An 18,503-nucleotide genomic window follows, 5' to 3' on the forward strand; every position below is an offset into this window, starting at 1 on the left:
TAATAAAACATTTAGTTACCTTATACCCCTTTATAGACCGGCTTCGTGAATGAGTCATACTAACGGTAAGACTGATTTATCTTATACATATATATAATTATTAAACTTTTAATATTATAATAATATAAGGGTTGAATTTTAAACTTTTAAAATTCTAAGGTTTGGAATTAAAGTATTCATAAGTGTGACTTTACAAATTCCAAAACATGAGGGCAAGTTTTGAAACTCTTCAAAACTTTTCATTTCCATAACTTATGTGCTTAATGACATTTAAAGAAAATATTTTTCATTTTCCATAACTTGAAGACAAGTTATGGAGTCCATTAAAGACATTTGGGTCAAGATTTTAATTAACACAATAATCAAATAATATTATCTATGATCTAGTAAAACTCATAAGTCAAGATAATTCATATCAACAATTTACGAGAAATTAGCCTAATCATATAAACTAATACAAATCTTGGAATTTTGACAATTATCTTTTAATTAGATGAGCATTATCACTATCATGTCAAGAAAACACATTTCATGTTTTAAAAAACAGTTTGTAATAATGATCCTAATCCAATTATGGCCAAAAACTCGAAATCCAGCACCCAGAGCCATCAACTCGACGAGTGCATGAACCAGACTCGTCGAATTGATCTGTTACTGAGTGGACTCGTCGAATCAGTCAGTGGACTCGGCGACTTCATCAGTCAGAAGCCAAAAAATTGATTTTTTCAAGTTGGAAAATTAATAAGCATCAAGTATAACAGAAAACTATCCTAAGCTCTGATACCACTGATGGGTTTTGAGCACTCTAACAACCTTATGGTGCACAGTCAACCCTAGATGCTTTGGATCTATGTTTTCTCTAATTATACATGCAATTTGATTTTCCAAAGCATTCATCCTAACTAGCATACAAGTGAACAAAATTACTAGTTAGATAACTTACCTCTTAATAGGACTTGTAGTTCTTGGCCTTCAAAAGCTTTAGCATCTCAAATGTGATGCCTCTAATGTGTCACAAACACCAAGTGAAAAGGGATACTTAAGATAATAAGTTGCTTAGCTCAAAATTATTATCAAACTCTTAGAATGATTGGTGTAATCGATTTTAGCTCTAGGGATGTCTATTTATAGAGTGGAAAGTGCTAGGGTTACATCCATGCAAACCCTAATGCACCATGACTCTTCATCTTACTTAGGCTCCATGGGTTAACCTCCATTGACTATCCATGTTGGTTTATCCCACCCAAATAACCATGGATCATTGGATCACACTATAAGAATCATTGATTTACCAAATCATTCCCCGTATATTTAATTAGTCTCTTTTGATCACTAAATTAATTCCAAATTAATTCTTGATTAATACTAATTAAATAATATGATTTCATATTAATATATTATACTTGTAATATATTAACAAATCACAAATAACCTTATTCTCAAAAGTCCATCCTATCAATTTGCATTGATGAAGGCAACCCAAAAGGACCATGCTACTCTTGGGTCAAGTACATACCAATTATAGTTATGGGCTTAGACACCTAATCCAATAATAGGATGATGTTATGTTCAGTGACACATTAGGTCGGTATCTTGGTATATTAGATGATGATATGATTAGTGATTTGTTAGATCGGTCTGATTGTTTGTACATGCTAGCATTTGTTATCTATGTGTTGATTGTATACTTGGGTTGCTTAGTGTATGCATCATAGTTGTACATAATTTAGATCTATAGCCTGAGAATGTTTGGTTTGGCCTTATTTCCTGTTCTTGTTTGATGAAGGGCTTAGGGTAGGATCGGATATTCAAATATCTATAGGGTCCAGCGTTATGTATGACTAGCATACACGAGTGTTGCAGGGTTGGTGGAAGTTTCATGGATGAGTTGTGAAGGGTCAGTCAGCCCAGTTATGCGATGTTTAGCCTTCCTGTAGGAGTGAGGATTGAGCGCTCGCCTATGCTTATGTATATTGTTAAGGCGTTGTGATGATACTTGAGATAAATATGGTTAGGTATGGAAGGTAGTATGGGCCCATAATACTGAAAGCACAGGACCCATACGCGAATGAAGGAAGTCACAACCCTGGGGCTTTGTTAGGATTTGGTTCCCCGATTATTATATTGAATGTCTAATATCTTCCTAGTATATTTTCAACATGGTGGTTACGAGGCGATTTGTGATCGGATCCGGATCAGGATCAAGAGATGGCGGTCAGGGTAGGCTAGCAGAGCCCGGGACTATTGATCAGATGAGGCCATATGAGTTGGACGCCAGGATTCGAGAGATCTTGCATGATGAGGCTGCTACACTATTCCGGGCACAATTGCCAGAGATGTTTGGGTCTATCTAGACCGCTATGGTTGAGTACTTTGATGAGCGTTATGCAGCCTTTGCTGAGACGGCTATCGCTGCAGCTTCCATAGTTGTAGCAGCCGTTGGTGGTGGGACCAGTTGGGCTTTTCAGTACCGAGACTTCGATAACATGAAGCCCCCTACTTTTGATGGGATTCAGGACCCGATCATAGCCATGAGGTGGCTATCTGACATTGAGGGATACTTTTTCACATGCTCATGTCCTACTGACCAGAAGGTCAGGTGTGCTCTGAACCTGCTGAGGTCCGAAGCAAAGTACTGTTGGAAGTTGATGACAGGGTCGTATACTGGTGATCAGAGAGTTGTGGTTACATGGGATCAGCTTAGAGAGATGTTTCGCACTCGCTATATCCCATGGGTTGAGCGGGAGTGGCTGACACAAGAGTTTTTGGAGTTGAGACAGGGTACGGAGTCGGTGACGGAGATCACCCGTATGTTCACTGAGAGAGCGATGTTTTTTCTGGAGTTTGCTTCCGAACAGGCTCAGATGACGTGTTATCTGAGCATGATCAAGATCGAAATCTGACAATTTGTTGCTACCCAACGTTGTGATACGTTGCTGGAGTTACAGGAGGCCGCTAGGCGGCGTGAGCTTGAGATTGAGTTACAGTTACGAGAGCAGAAGCAGGCCCCATCGCAGTCATAACTTGTGCTAAAGCGGTCCAAGACCGTTGATTCTAGGTCTGGGGCCAGCGCGGCCGCACTTGTGGGAAGTGCGGGAAGGTTTATTATGGATTTTGTAGATCCGGTAGTGCATTCTCAAAATGCGGCAAAAAGGGGAACTTTGTGAGGGATTGCCGCCAGTCAGCCCCGATTCAGGATATGAGGATCTGTTACCACTGCAATCAGGTTGGTCACATGAAGACCAACTGTCCATTGCTTGTTGCCCAGCCGGAGTAGGCTCCAACGCCGGCTACACTGAGGATTACTGACGGGAGTCAAGGTAGAGCAGAGCCCTAAAGAGCTCGGGGATGCGCCTTTCAACTTATAGCCGAGGAGGCCAAGACAACACCAGATGTGGTGGCTGGTATGTTTCTATCCTTTTATCTTATTGATTATATTTGTTTTATTATTATGTGTTTGTACCTATGTTATGTACATTTTTAGTGAACTCCTTACCTGTGTTGGTATTATTTGACTCTGGGGCAAGCCGGTCATTTGTCTCTCGATCGTTCAGTGGGGAGCTTGGTTTGCTTGTAGGAGAGCTTGAGTGTCCGTTGTGAGTCTCTATCGCTAGGGATGAGCAAAAGGACCGGACCGGCCGGAACCGGACCGGAACCGGAAACCAGCTTCGGCCAAAGTTTAGAACCGAACCGGCCCGACGGTTCTACCGGTTCCGGTGCCGGGTCCGGTTTTTGCCGGTTTTTCGATTTCGAAACCGGTATATTATGAACATTCCAAATTTTTTATTCTAATAATGTTTTTGAAAATCATTGGTGGGGATTTTTCTCCTTACAAGGCTACATGCAATTGGAAAAATTGTTATCTGTTAAATATATAAATATTATCGTTAAATACATAAAATATTGAATATTTTTTAATCGTCGCAAACTATATATTTTTATCTAATCTATTACATATTTACATGTTATGACACGTTAGGAAGATAACTGTGTAGTTGCTTTATAATAGATTTTTAATTGTTTTTGCTAGTAAGCCTCAAATTAGATGTCGTAATGTTCTTCTGGACTTTTTCCTTTTAAGACAAGTAGACAACAATGTATTAAATTTGATTGTGAAGTTGGGGTTGCTTTAATCTTTTCTTTTAAAACAATAATGTTTAAGACCTCTTAAACTTGATTTCTATTTAGTAAAATTATTTCAGCATATTAACCGTCAAAACCGGTCTTACTAAAAAAATCAAAAACCAAAATAGTCAAAAACCGGTCTTACTTACGTCCAAAGACCAAAAGAAGTTCAAGCGGCATGAGTTTTTTGTATCTGGTCCGGTTCCCGGTTTTGGGCCGGTTCCAACGGCCGGTTCTTACCGGGTCCCGGTTCCAAATATTCACGAAATTGTAGTATAGGTCCCGGCCCGACCGGTTCTATTGAGTGCCGGTTCCGGGACCGGTTCCGGCCGGTTCCCCGGTCCTTTTCCTCACCCCTATCTATCGCCAACAAACACATGATTTATGCTTCTTCAGTCTATCGGGGTTGCGTTCTGGAGATCTTCGGGGTATCCTTCCTGATAGACTTGATTCTGATTCCCATAATGGATGTACGTGTGATTATGGGTATGGATTGGTTGAGTCGCTTCAGTGCCATGATCGACTGCGAGGGTCAGCGGGTGGTAGTTCGAACCCCAAGTAGGGGAGAACTGGTTATCTACGACGAGGGCACCAAATTGGGTTTAGGGTTTTGGTCAGCTTGCAAGGCTCGACAGTATATTCAGCACGAGTGTGCGGGTTATTTGGTGTATATGGTGGATATGCGGGTCAGGGATCAGGTTTCGGTTTCGGATGTCCCGGTTGTCAGAGAGTTTGTTGATGTGTTTCAGAGGAGTTACCCGGAGTGCCTCCGAAGAAGCAAGTGCAGTTCAGGATCGACCTAGTGTCAGGTACGGCCCCTTTCGCCAAGGCGCCGTACCGTTTGGCACCACTCGAGATGCAAGAGCTGTCATCTCAGCTGCAGGAACTGCTGGGCAAGTAGTTCATCCGTCCGAGCAGTTTTCCACGGGGAGCACCGATTCTCTTCGTCAGGAAGAAGGATGGTTCACACCGGATACGCATTGATTACCGGGAGTTGAACAAGTTAACAGTGAAGAACCGTTATCTACTTCCAAGGATAAATGATCTTTTCGATCAGTTACACGGAGCATCTTGGTTCTCCAAGATAGAACTGAGGTCTGGATACCATCAGGTTAGGGTTAGGGAGGACGTAGAGAAGAATTTGTTTCGGACTCGTTATTGCTTGTTATACATTTATGCTATATTATGTATGCTTATGATTATGGAACTCCACATACTTAGCCCAAAAACTCGAGATTTTGGTTAAGTCTCAAGAGTTTGGACTATATTCTCCCACATGATGATGTTATAAACAAAAACTATCATCTATATGGAATAAGATTCATAAAATTTTTATGTCAAGAACCACAAGAAATTGCTTCAAGAAATTGTTTAAACAAAGTTGTTGGACTTAATATTTTAAAAATGTTAAATTATGAAAAGATTAATATCTTGGGCCGTTTTCGGCCAAATATATATAAATATAGATCATTTTTGGAACATGGAATAAATTTGAGTAATTATTTAACACTTCGATTTATAAAGGATCCAAAAATTGAATTATTGGATAAATAAGAGCATTTTTGAACACTTTCTTAAAATTAAGTCTAAAATGAGCATTTTGGAAGAAATGTGACATTTACAACAATTTTCGTAGTTTTGGATCACTTATGACACTTTTTGACAAATATGGGCCTTAACTGATAATTTATAAAAAGAATGACCATTTTTGCCAACATCGATAATATTGGGTCATTTTTGATAAATATGATTCAAAGTGGATTATTTTCAACAAACGAAAATGAAATATCTAGTCACCGAATACAATTATTGTTATTTATTAAATGAATAATGAATTTCAACTATTTACGTAAATATCGGTTAGTATTCTAGTCAGACGTATCTTCAATGTACCTATATATATATTAGTGTATGTTTAAAGTCATGTAAGAGTTATAACCAGAGTCTCCTGGAGGAAGAGCGAGAATTTGTGTATAGATCTATACGGGGTTGACACCCCGCACCTTCGATGTTCGCTACAGCTAGACCGGCCAGTCTAAGGTGACATATGTCTTAAACGAAACCGATGCCTGAAGAACGTCTATACCGGCACTTTGTCATATTAGTATGGTTATAACGACTCAATTAGAATATAACAATATTATTTAGAAATTTACGCAAGTTACACCTTTCGATTATAAACAACTATTGTTTGGCTACTTTAAACGAAACTTTTACCACACAAGTCTTAGGGTTTTAAGACTACTACTTGGTACATCAGAAAATATAGGATTTTCTAGAGAAAATGATTTATTACGATTTCGAAAACGATAAACTAAAACACACATGCAACTATACTTGATTGGAAACAAGATTACAACTGTTTTGACAAGAAAATATTGATTTTTTGGGTTTCTAAACTATCACAAATTTTTATACAAAAATGCTTATGAACTCACCAACATATTTTATGTTGACGTTTTTCAAACGACTTGTATTCTCAGGAAATCAGTAAGCAGGTTTATGGAACGCGGACTCAGGATTATTTTGTTGTAGTTTGGAATTTACTTACTATTGTCTCTTTTGTGTGTAATTGGAGAACAAATACATGATGTATAACAATGTAAGTTCGTTATCTTAATGTATGATGTTTGGATTTGCTATGTTTCATTTATATTCAATTGTTATGATACTGCACAACGACGTCACCCACCTCCGGACGTTTCTGCCGTTCTGGTTCGGGGGTGTGACATGGTGGGGTTTAGGGTTATCGCCCCTAGCAGGGTCCAAGGGGAAGAGCCCCTTGCGGTGGTTCCGTTGATCGGTCAGCAGACGAGGTTCAATAACTACCGTGCATTTTCCCGCCAAAAACCAATTGATGACATCATGATGATGTAGGTATCAGTTGTGTCCAATAACTACCATGTTTTGGCGCCTCTTTTGGTTTAACCGATTCTAACATTTTTTCCCTCTAGTATAAGAACTTTTCTCTGGTTCCAAAAAAATGGTTGAACATTCATATACTCGAAATTATATCATAATTTATCTATCTCTCAAGAACACATCACGAAGGTATTTTGTGTTTTCAATCTGAATTAGGCTTGTAATTCAGATTGGTTTATTTTTGGATTATCCCACTTCTGAATGCATGTATCCCAGACAAAATGGACAAATCATAGATTTCAGAAAGTGTTTGATAAACACGATCCTTGAATCTATCCAAGTCTATATTTATTGTTATTCTGACCCTTTTATTTTCTAACACGACTTGAATCTATCCAAGTCTATATTTATAATCTGGTTCGTATTGATCGTTAAATTTTTTAAATTATTTTTTTAATTATTTAATATTAAACCCATAATTATGTAGCGAATTAAAAATCCCGGACAAACATACCAATTAAAAACCGGGGAATTGAGTAAACTAACCACGTATAAATGACATATTTGAAAAAATGACCCACTTTTTTATTTTTCTTTTTTGGTAAAATAACCATTTTCTCCGGAATACCTCATTTAACCTCCGCAACACCGAAGTATGATTTCGGACCATAGTTCCAGAATGTTTTTTATTACATTTTTTATTGTTTTTTTTTTGTGTAAATGTGTTTTTTTGTAGAAGTTTTGTTTATATAATATCTAAAATGCAACTGGTAATCTTAAAATCAACAAAAACCAAATAAATTTATAAAGTAAAGGGATTTTTTTGAAGTAATATTAGAATGTTCAAATCATTTTAGTCCTCTTACCCAAAAATATTTCCACCAGTCGTTTACGATATGACATAGCCTCTAGACCGCTTTGACCGTCTATAGAATATGACTTCCCGGTGATCAACGCTTCTAGGAACCAACACAAAAACACCCCACAATCCACTCTATAGTCAATCTATTGTAGTATTTGTGGCGCCTTTTCGAGGGTTATGTTGAAACTCTCATGTGGGATTGAATCATGTGGTTCGGTACCCCAATAGTTGATACCCATTAGCAGCCTGTGGATGTGGGCTCGCATACATATAACAAATCCTCGGTTTTAGAAAAATACCCTCTCTTCCGGTGACTATCGTATACTGTCATTTTGAATGTCTTCAAATTCAAAGCACTCAAAAACCAGTGAGCAATTGGTATATTAATTAGGATGTAAAGCTACAAAAAATGTTAGAAATAAGTTAACATCAAATAACATTATAGTACATACATACTTAGGTAATGTAATCCAAACACAATTATATTGTATCACAGTCTGCCCAAGCTGGATAAATGGACCCGTCAGTCATGTCACTCCAGTTAAATGTATCAGTGTTGAAAGTTGTTGGTAAAACCGTCCACCGAGCATCATCTTGTCTACGCTCTATCAACAATGAGATCCACAACATGATGTGCTGTCAATTAAAAAAATAGTTGTAGTAAAGTAAGTGATATTAGTATAATCATAGTACGTAAATAGTAGGCTAATAATGTAACTTACATCACATTCCAACCACCCGACGTGACTATTCACATATAAGCGCGTCCAAAATCAAATCGCCGTAATAGCGGTCAAAAAACGGTGAGTGAACAACACTGAACCATTTTGTTGCTTATAAAGAGTATGTATGGCGGGTTCTATGAGATTTCCCAATGGTGCTGGTTATTGCCGTACAACACCTTTCCTCTTCATTTGTATTCAAGAGGACTTATACCACATGCACATAACTTTTTGGCGCCTAGAACATCGAAGTGTTGTTGGGGGCGTTTTGTATTCATCCTAGGGAATCTCTTTTTACATCCGAAGAATGAATAAATGCAGATGAGTACTCAGGGTCGTCATGTAGCGGCTTTTTGGGTGTGCCTTACCCATAATCATGGTCCTATAAGTCATTGTCATTGTACTTTGTGGTACCAAAATCGTCTGCGGGAGAGTTATTGATAAATTTTAGAAGCTTGAATAAAGTAGCATCAGGCTCTGGTAAACGCCCTTCGTGTGACCTCAACTGCTCGTGACATTCACTGCGTTAATTTTTCAACTGAAGGGCCTCATTCTGCAAGTTAGTAATAATTTGGTCCTTATTAGTTGATGGGTCAGCAGCCGGTGGTGGTGCTGGTGGTGGTGGCAGGGGAGATGGAACATTTATTTGTGTCTTCTTTTGTCGAGGCTCATGGGTAGGGGAGTTTTTGGGTGACGGTGTTAGTGAAGGTTCTCTGTGAACTTCAGTGTCGGAAAAATTAGGGCGATCAATCCATGCTGAGCTAACTATCCACCATTGAGCACGCCTCTCAGGTTCTGTCGGCTCCAACTTCTGTACGATTCTATTATCCTGCTAACAAAATTATAAAATTAAAAATAAACATAAATTATTATAAAAAATATTTAAATAATTAAGTAACCATACATCGTCGATTTGTAAAAACTGGTTGCAGTGAGTCTTTGTAAAGGTCTCGGTTTTGACCATGCAACAACCCAATGAATCACATTTTCTTGTCGGGTACCAAACAAACTACTCACGGGAAAAGTCTAAAGAATCCATATCTAAATGTTAGCAAATAAATAATAAAATTTTAAAAGCGTATAAAAACCTGTTTAGGGTGTAAGTCATTTTTTGAGGTTGTTTCTCTTTCGGTTCGTCTGGATGTATATGTTTGTCAACCTTATTTAATACAGTAACTAGTTGTTTGTACAATTGATCCCAAATTATTATCCCTTATGGATATATACCACATAAAAAATTAATTAACAATTAAATTTCTAAAAATATTAGTAACGATAAGTAATTATAATCAGTAATTATAAAATATACAACATTATACCAATTGAATTCATCAAGGTTGGATAACAAATCGGGATACTCATCTATACCAAGTTGTTTAGGCAACCGTCCATTGAAACCCTTCTCTAATAGGTATAGAAGACATACACAGACTGTATCCTCGTCCGATAACTCATTAAGTGAATGTTTAAACACCGTCATAACATCGTCTAATTTGACCGGGATATTCCTCGGGACCATAGGAAAGGCACAGGAACGAGGCGGTGCCGGATGCAGAAGCAAAAAAATAGTCACTAGACTAGAAGCCGGTGATGAGACAACATTCTTTATTCCCGAAAAACAACTCATAACCCCCAATCTCAAAAACCATTTCCTTTACTTGGCTTTGAGGGTCCGTGACAACTTAGTGACAAAAGACATTATCTAGAAGCAAAGGATGCTCATCTACATTATGAATGTCTAACCACCTCCCAAAACATGTATTTTGGAACATAGTCTCACATTCGGGTCTGTCTCTGAATGCCGCAAGAATTTCCCCATTGATTTTGGGTGTACAAGACAGTGTAATGGATGCATCAAAAACTCTGTCGTGCTGCACAAATAAAAAATGTGGTATCACATCATGTCGAAACGAAAACAGACCAATATTTTGGAACAGTTCATCGCATTCTGGAGGCTTCCAGAATGAAATTTTAAAATACAGAAGAGTACATTTCGATGTAAATTAACAATGCCAAACATCTAAACTACTTTTGCAAATGAATTTGAAATATGTTCCGAAACGGTCCATTCCAGAAAATATGGTTATTTTGCAATAATAATAATAATAATGAGTTATATTTTTTGAAAACACCTTCAATTTCTCTTAAAAATCACTAACGAACGAACTAAAAATCACTAACCAAAGAGTTTTTAGCCCATCGGTATTTGGTGTTGCCCTCCTTTTTTAAGGTTGATGGTTCAAGTCCTATCGTAAACATAGATAGATTTATGATGTAGTTTAAGAGTGATTAAATTTGCATAATATTACCTCCGTCCCAAATTGATAGTCCACTTTTGATTTTTGAAGTTTTTTTTCTTAAACTTTGACCTTAAATATTTTTGTGTTTGATAGATAATATTTGATGCAAAATATATGAATGGATTGTATTTTAAATGTCTTTTCATTGTTATAAGTTTTATCAAGTAATATATATAATACAAATAAAAATATTTAAGCTAAGTCAAAGTTGAAGAAAAAAGACCTCAAAAGTCAAAAATAGACTATCAATTTGAGAAGGAAGAATAACAAATCGGTTCTTTCGAGGGCCACTACTCTTTTAGCGAGAGTGTGAGTTGGCTGAAAGCCCCACACACAAACTCACGTGGACAAAAGTGCTACGTTATGGTATTAAATTTTAATTGCTATTCGACCCCTGAATTATTAATACCTGCGCATAAACCTTAAAAATAATTTTCTTGAAGTGAATTTGTTAAACGATGAAATCAAGTTCATACCCTGACTGTTTAAGTTTTTTTTGTAATTTTTTTTTTATGGATATTTCAAACCACTTCGCCATAAATAATATTCAGCGATTGAATTGTAAATATGATCAAGAAGTATTGGAAAATATGACTAAAGATAATATGAAGTTAAATAGTATATGAAATCCTCGGTGATTTTCACTAGTAGTCCCTGTAAATAACTTACCAAATAAATAAAGTAGAAAGAAACACAAGATCTTTTTGTTATTAGATATTTTCTTGATTTAGTAAAACATCTCACTTTAATACTAAAATATATGAAGGTTTTTGTTTAGCTAAGTAATTGTAAAGACATATTAAGAGCATTTTAAATGGTTGAGTTATGCTATAGCTTAAAATTAATGTCACCACATTATTCTATTAACTTTAACCTCTAAATAAATAAAGCTACTTCATTATTCTATTAACTTTAACCTCTAAATAAATAGTATCTTCAATGGTTAACCTCTTTCATTAGTTTTTTCTTTAAATTTAATTAATCTATCCTTATCTATTTAAAATGTTCTATATAATCCCCTTCATTTAATTAGTCATTTTTAAACACACATTGTATTAAACGTATTTTTATAATACTTTAAAAGTTCGTAAAATGTCACAAAATATTTCATAGATAAATTATATAACGTGACAAATCAAATTAACTACTAAATAAATAAATAAATTGAAAACTAAAATATAATAAAGGGGTAAATTAAAATATTAATAAAAAATGAGAAGGTAAAATATACAAGAGGTTAAACTATATTGACGACTCAATATATATTAAGTGGTTAATAAAAATAAGCAAAATTTAGTATGGTCGAATGAAAATAAATGTTCATTTATAAAAAGTCAATAGTAATAAACTATAAAAAAAGATCCGGGAGATGCTCTAAGTCTATTCAAACACTATAGATTTTAATGAATTTTATAGTATTATTTTATTTTTCCTACAACTCTAATATGATATTTTTCATACAATGTATTGAACTTTATAAAAAAAAAACTTTATAAAAGTTCAATGAAACAATCATTTCAAAAATAAAAACTTTAATTTTTTTTTCCTAAAAGTTCATTACTCATTAACCTCTATTACTATTAAATGACAACTAGACTAGAGATTCCACCTCAATCCTCATTCAACTATTATATATATATATATATATATATATATATATATATATATATATATATATATATATATATATATATATCCATTTATTAATGATTTATTGTTTAGGCAATCTGTTTATATATATGTCCATTTATTAATGATTTATATATGAGTAAAACTATTACAACTCTATTTTTTTAGTATAATCCATAAACAGATTGCCTAAACAATAAATCATTAATAAATGGATATATATATATATATATATATATATATATATATATATATATATATATATATATATATATATATATATATATATATATATATATATAAGTGTTTATGTAGTTGCTCTCTCAATAAACATTAGAAGATTTGTATTTATTTTTACGGGTAATATACCAAGGGTGGTATGAGTAACCTATTCTTGTCTCAAACATTTGAAATTAAATGTTCAAAAAGTTAATTGTGCATGCTTACAAAAGTTTTCTTATATTTTGGGTCATATAACTAACTGGTCACTCATTCACTTGTCGTTGAATTATTTATTCCGTTGGTTACTTGCTCTGAAGCATTGGCACTTATTCGCGTTGTAACCCTTCATAAAATGTAGCTAATGTTTTGGGTAGTTTTTGCACTATAAAATGTGTTTTGGGCTATTTTTGACTAATAATTTTTCGTCTTATCTCTTATATCAACAAAGATGTTTTCTCCCATGTTCATGAAAAATTATTGTAGAATTGTTGCCTACATTATTAACACATAAGAAAGTCATGGGATGATCATAGCCATCAACCCATCAACGATATAGTAAAAACTAATTATCAATACACGTCATTGTCATTATGTTACTATTTAATCTTTGTTTAAATGATAATACACATATCTCCTTCTTGTTATGATAAACTCCTTTCCTATCGGGAGATCCGACTACATCCTATTTCTATCTATCCAATCTAACTTGATTGTCTGAGACTACTCCAGGACAGATACAATAGGCATGATCCTAACTCCTAAGGGTTTCATTTTTCATGATTGTTAGCAGGTTTCTACCGGGATCCCAAAATCAATAACTATGTATAATCAAAGTCTTACCTGATCCTAATTACAAGTATGTTAAAAAAACTATTTTTAAATCAGATTTGAATCTAATGTATACATTGTTTCAAATTTTCCACAAGTTTTTTATAATGCTCAAGAACTATCCGTGTCCTTTTGAATAAAAGAATATTCACTTCTAAGTTCTAATATCACCAACATCTGTCCTCAAAAGCAAAAAAAAAGGTTTATATATTTGGACATCATTGTAATAACTTTCATATAATTGGATGGTTTTTGCTAGTCTCCTATAGAATAAGGGTCTAAAGGAAACAATACCCTAAAAAAGAAAATATAATATATTTTTTTTTAAATAAACAAAAAGCAAAGTGGAAGCCGTCGTGGGTCGTATATGACGCTTTTTCTCTCATTGATCCTCTGGTGGGTCCGACCCACGGTTTGGTCCAATTTTTGTGTTTTTAATATTCCAATGGTGTGTCGACACGTGTAAAGTTTTGCTACCTTCAGGATTTTGTGGGAGCTTATCACTTGATAAGGTTATCTTCCTCTCATTGGGTACACATGTCCACGTGTCAGTTCCCATCCGAAAGTTAAGAAGACAATAACGATTCAAGCCGATGTCTACCCAACAATGGAATTGAATATATAAGCTTTTTATTTTGTAGGTATTATTTACTAAATTTGGTTTCTTATTGTAAATAGAAAAATGTTCAGTAAATGTATATGATAAATCTTGCATGTTGGAAACAAATTTAAGGATTAGAATTTTTATTATTTATCTGTAGATGTGCTCCTTTAGTCCTTTATACTATTTGTAAATACCATTACTTTAAATAAATGGTCATAAAATATTTGTCTAACATTTATTTATTATTTAAATTATACAAGATCAAAAAATTATGTTTTATAATTATAATATATCAAGACAAAAAAAAGTTACATTACAATATTCATAGTTTCTTAAATTATACGATTCAATTTCGTAATATATTATTTTCCTTTTAAATTAAAAAGAACTAAAACATATTTCATCTATATCTCATTTGTCGCTCTAACGCTCTAATGTATCGACAACAACAATGTATGCATAATCATAAATGAGTATACAGATATGTATGTTCATAGACTGAGTAATCATATATGATTATGACAGTTGGTGGCAGAAAATGTGGTAGTGACAGAGGTGGCGGTGGTATAAGTGACGCATGTTACATTGGTGGGGTCGGCTGGTATTAGAGGTGGCGGTTGTGGTGGTGGGGTGGTGACGGAGGAGAAAGGAATTGACAACAATATATAATCATTTATGATTATAACATGTCTGTCGCGACTGTACGCCGAATGGTTAGAGCGACAGTCTTGAAATATGTGGCTGAAATTAAATCTCAAGATCTCTGTTTTATTTTAATCTCAACGGAACCTATATTTCTCTCTCTCTCTCTCTCTCTCTCTCTCTATATCTATATATATATATATATATATATATATATATATATATATATATATATATATATATATATATATATATATATATATATATACACCGTAAGAATTTTTTTTAGTAAGAAGCCAAGAAGTTTTTTTTTCTACATATTTTTTTGACGAACAAAACAAATGAATCACTAGATACATCAAAAATAAGATTATTCATAAAAAAATTCTTTAAAAAACATCTCGATAATTCATTTATACAATGATTTTGTTGTTATTCACTAAAATTGTCATAAAAATGTTTTTTTTTAATTTACTTAAAAATGAATCATGAAGATGTTTATTTGAGATTTTTTTTTTTATGAATCATCTAACTTTTGAATAATCTAATGATTCATTTTATTTGTTTGCTAAAAAAATATGTAGAAAAAAAAACTTCTTACCTTTGTACGATTTTTTTTTTTTTTGGCATTGATCTATAAAAACATAAAATTATTAATTTTGATATATTTTGTCTTTAATTATATATAAAGCCTTAAAAATTATTTTAAAAAAAAATGTTGCTTTGTACAAAAACTAAGGTTGCGGTTAGCCAACTAGCAAAGATTAAAAAAAATGTGTTTTTGTTTTGGTTTTAATTATCCTACTCATTTCTGTTTTTCAATATTTACAAAAGTAGCACATTAGTATTTTAGATTTACAATGTTTTATTTAGTAACCGGTTTTTGTGTTTATTGTTGAACTGTTTTATACTTTTATATCTAATATTGATATTGATATTGTTAATATTACTAAACACATAACTCTAAGAAAAACTATTAAATTTATTATTGAAGGCAAAGACTATAAATAGAAGGAGAAAAGAACCCGGTTTAAAAGCAAGTCGGCCCAAACAAACCGATTACGTCAAAGACTCAAAGGTCTAGTTCCAAGTTCCAACCGGGGGAAGATAGCAAAATGTTCAATTTCCAATGAAATTGTTAACGGTTCTTATCTCCTGATTCATTGAACATTCAAACGCATGTTCGATAGTATTTGCATTCAATGTGAATTGTACTTTTAGATTACCTAATTTAGGTAGCGGATGTTGATATTAAGATTTTAAATAACTAGATGTTCATTTGTTTATTAGCGCATAAACTTTTTTTATGTGTACTATCTTCTATTATGCACAGGAATATATCCGAACGGTTCTATGGTAGGTGCATGGGTGTGGCTAAGTAGAGTGAAGGTGGGTCCTAAAACCCATTTATTTTCTTAAAGATAGTATAACACTATCCGGAATGGGGGCTAACTCAAGCTTGAGATCCTATGTGGCAAGTCAACCCACACGTGAACAACGTCCCTGACTCCGGTAGGGTTGGTTGTGAAGTGGTGACTTACACAGATAAAGCTGGCAGGTTAATGATTTTGACCGTTTCCTTTTTCTTTTTTCATTGGCTAATGCTTATTTAATCTAATAAAAAAATAAAAAATAAAAAGATAAATAATATTGAGTGGTAATCATTTTCAAAGACTAGTGGTTTGGTAGTGAGCTTATAGTGGAGCTAACATGACGCTGAATTAACAACACTTTTTGAGTGGGTTGGGTGTAACTATTTCCCATAGTATAAGGTATGAATGAAAAAATAAGGACCTACCTTATAGTTTTTTACGTTAGAAACTTTGCCAAAAAAATATATTAAAATATATGAAGCCCATAGTTAATATTTCAATCCACTTAAAAAAACTAAATGTTTCAATCCACTTAAACTTTAATCATTAGTTCGATCAATTTAAAATTAAAAAAAAGGAAAAGAAAAAAAAAGTTTGAAATTCTAAACGTCGGTTGGCCTAAAGTGTGATCGAAATCTCTGAAGCATCATCCAGTGTCACCCTGCTGATTGCTCCTACCGATCAAAAGATCCTCCCTATGTCGTCCACCGTCCGAGCATTGCCACCAGCCAACCGTCGCCCCTCCACCAAGCGCCAACCCGCCACTATTATTCTTTACTCTCTCATTTTTTTTTCTATTTAACTTACATAAAGAACCATGTGATTTTTGGTTTTAGATTCGTTATTAGGTAAGTGAGGTGAAGATGCTCTTAAATTGTATTAAAGACATTGGACAACTATATATACGTGTAAACCTATATTACTAGTCCCTAAGGGTAGATGTGTCACCAATTTGTATTTTTTAACAGAAATTAAAGGGAATCATGTAATATAAATCAAAATTTTAATGTTAATACATTTATACATGTTGAATTGGTCCAACAAGGTGTTCATCATGCACCAGTTGTCTAGGGTATCTACCATAAAGTTCATGCTCTAACATTAACAACAAGGACACTCATAAAGTGGCAAGTTTAGAATAAAAAGCCATATAGTTCACTAATTTTCCAATAGAAAATTTTCTATATAAATTCAAAAAATTTATAGGTAAGGTAGGTCCTTATTTATTTCTAAAGTAGGTCACTAAAATTTTTCTATAAAAAAATTTGGATAAGTTAAAAAAAATTAGATGGGTCCTAGGATCCACCTTGCTTATACCTTGCCTTACCCCTACTCATAATGCATCTTCATTAGATGATTAATGTAATGAGTTATTGAAGACTTGTATAATGTCAACAACTTTCACTGACTCAAAACCTAATACAAACAAAAAAAAAACAGGATGTCTAAACTATGTTCTTGATGAACGAGCATGTAAATATAGCCTGAACTGCAAGTCGATAATAAGGTAAAAAGTTGTCTTATCAAAACAGAGTCGATAGTCGCCTATCGAGAATATTAACTCATCAACATCTGACGGGGGATTGGTAGTTACCTCCTTGCACAACATGTAGTGACATAATAATAGGTGGCATTCTACACCCATCAGCACGTCAACCCACACACAAAAACATGACGCCCTAAAGAGTGTCGCCCGTGTCAGGTTGGGCTGTAAACGTGTCATAATTTCCCTAGCCAGTTCAGGTTTGCAGGTTGTACTGACAACGCCGTAAGTATCATCATGCTACAAGAAAAAAATATTTAAATTAGCTAATTATTCAATGTTTTGGAATAAAATGGTCTGTGTTTTTGGACTAAACTTTCCAGGACTTGAATTCAGGACAACTCTTCATATTCCACACAAGTTCATTCCAGATTTAATGTTTGCATTATAGAGTGTAACATTTGACTTTTTTTAAAGTGTTTACTTATTGTAATTGTTCGTAATAGTAATACTAATAATATAAAAAACGTAAGTACCACCAAAATTGACTCTAAACAGACTGTTTTATATATTATGGACTATATCTACGTATTTCAAACTAGATCTATGCATTATGAAGTGTTTTAAAACTAATTTTTTTACCATTACTTGTCTTATTAATCACATCTAATCATACAATAAACGTAACAACCATTAAAATCGAGCAAAAACGAATTATTCCTAATTTATCACATATTATCATACAAAAACACTCCTAACTTTTTTTTAACATGAATCACATAATAACCTACAAAAGAATCGACATATACCTATATATGCTGGAGCTCTTCACTATCATACAAAATATTTCG

Source organism: Lactuca serriola, chromosome 3 (genome assembly GCF_051521515.1).
Source record: "Lactuca serriola cultivar US96UC23 chromosome 3, Lser_US96UC23_V15, whole genome shotgun sequence".
Lineage (NCBI taxonomy): Eukaryota > Viridiplantae > Streptophyta > Magnoliopsida > Asterales > Asteraceae > Lactuca > Lactuca serriola.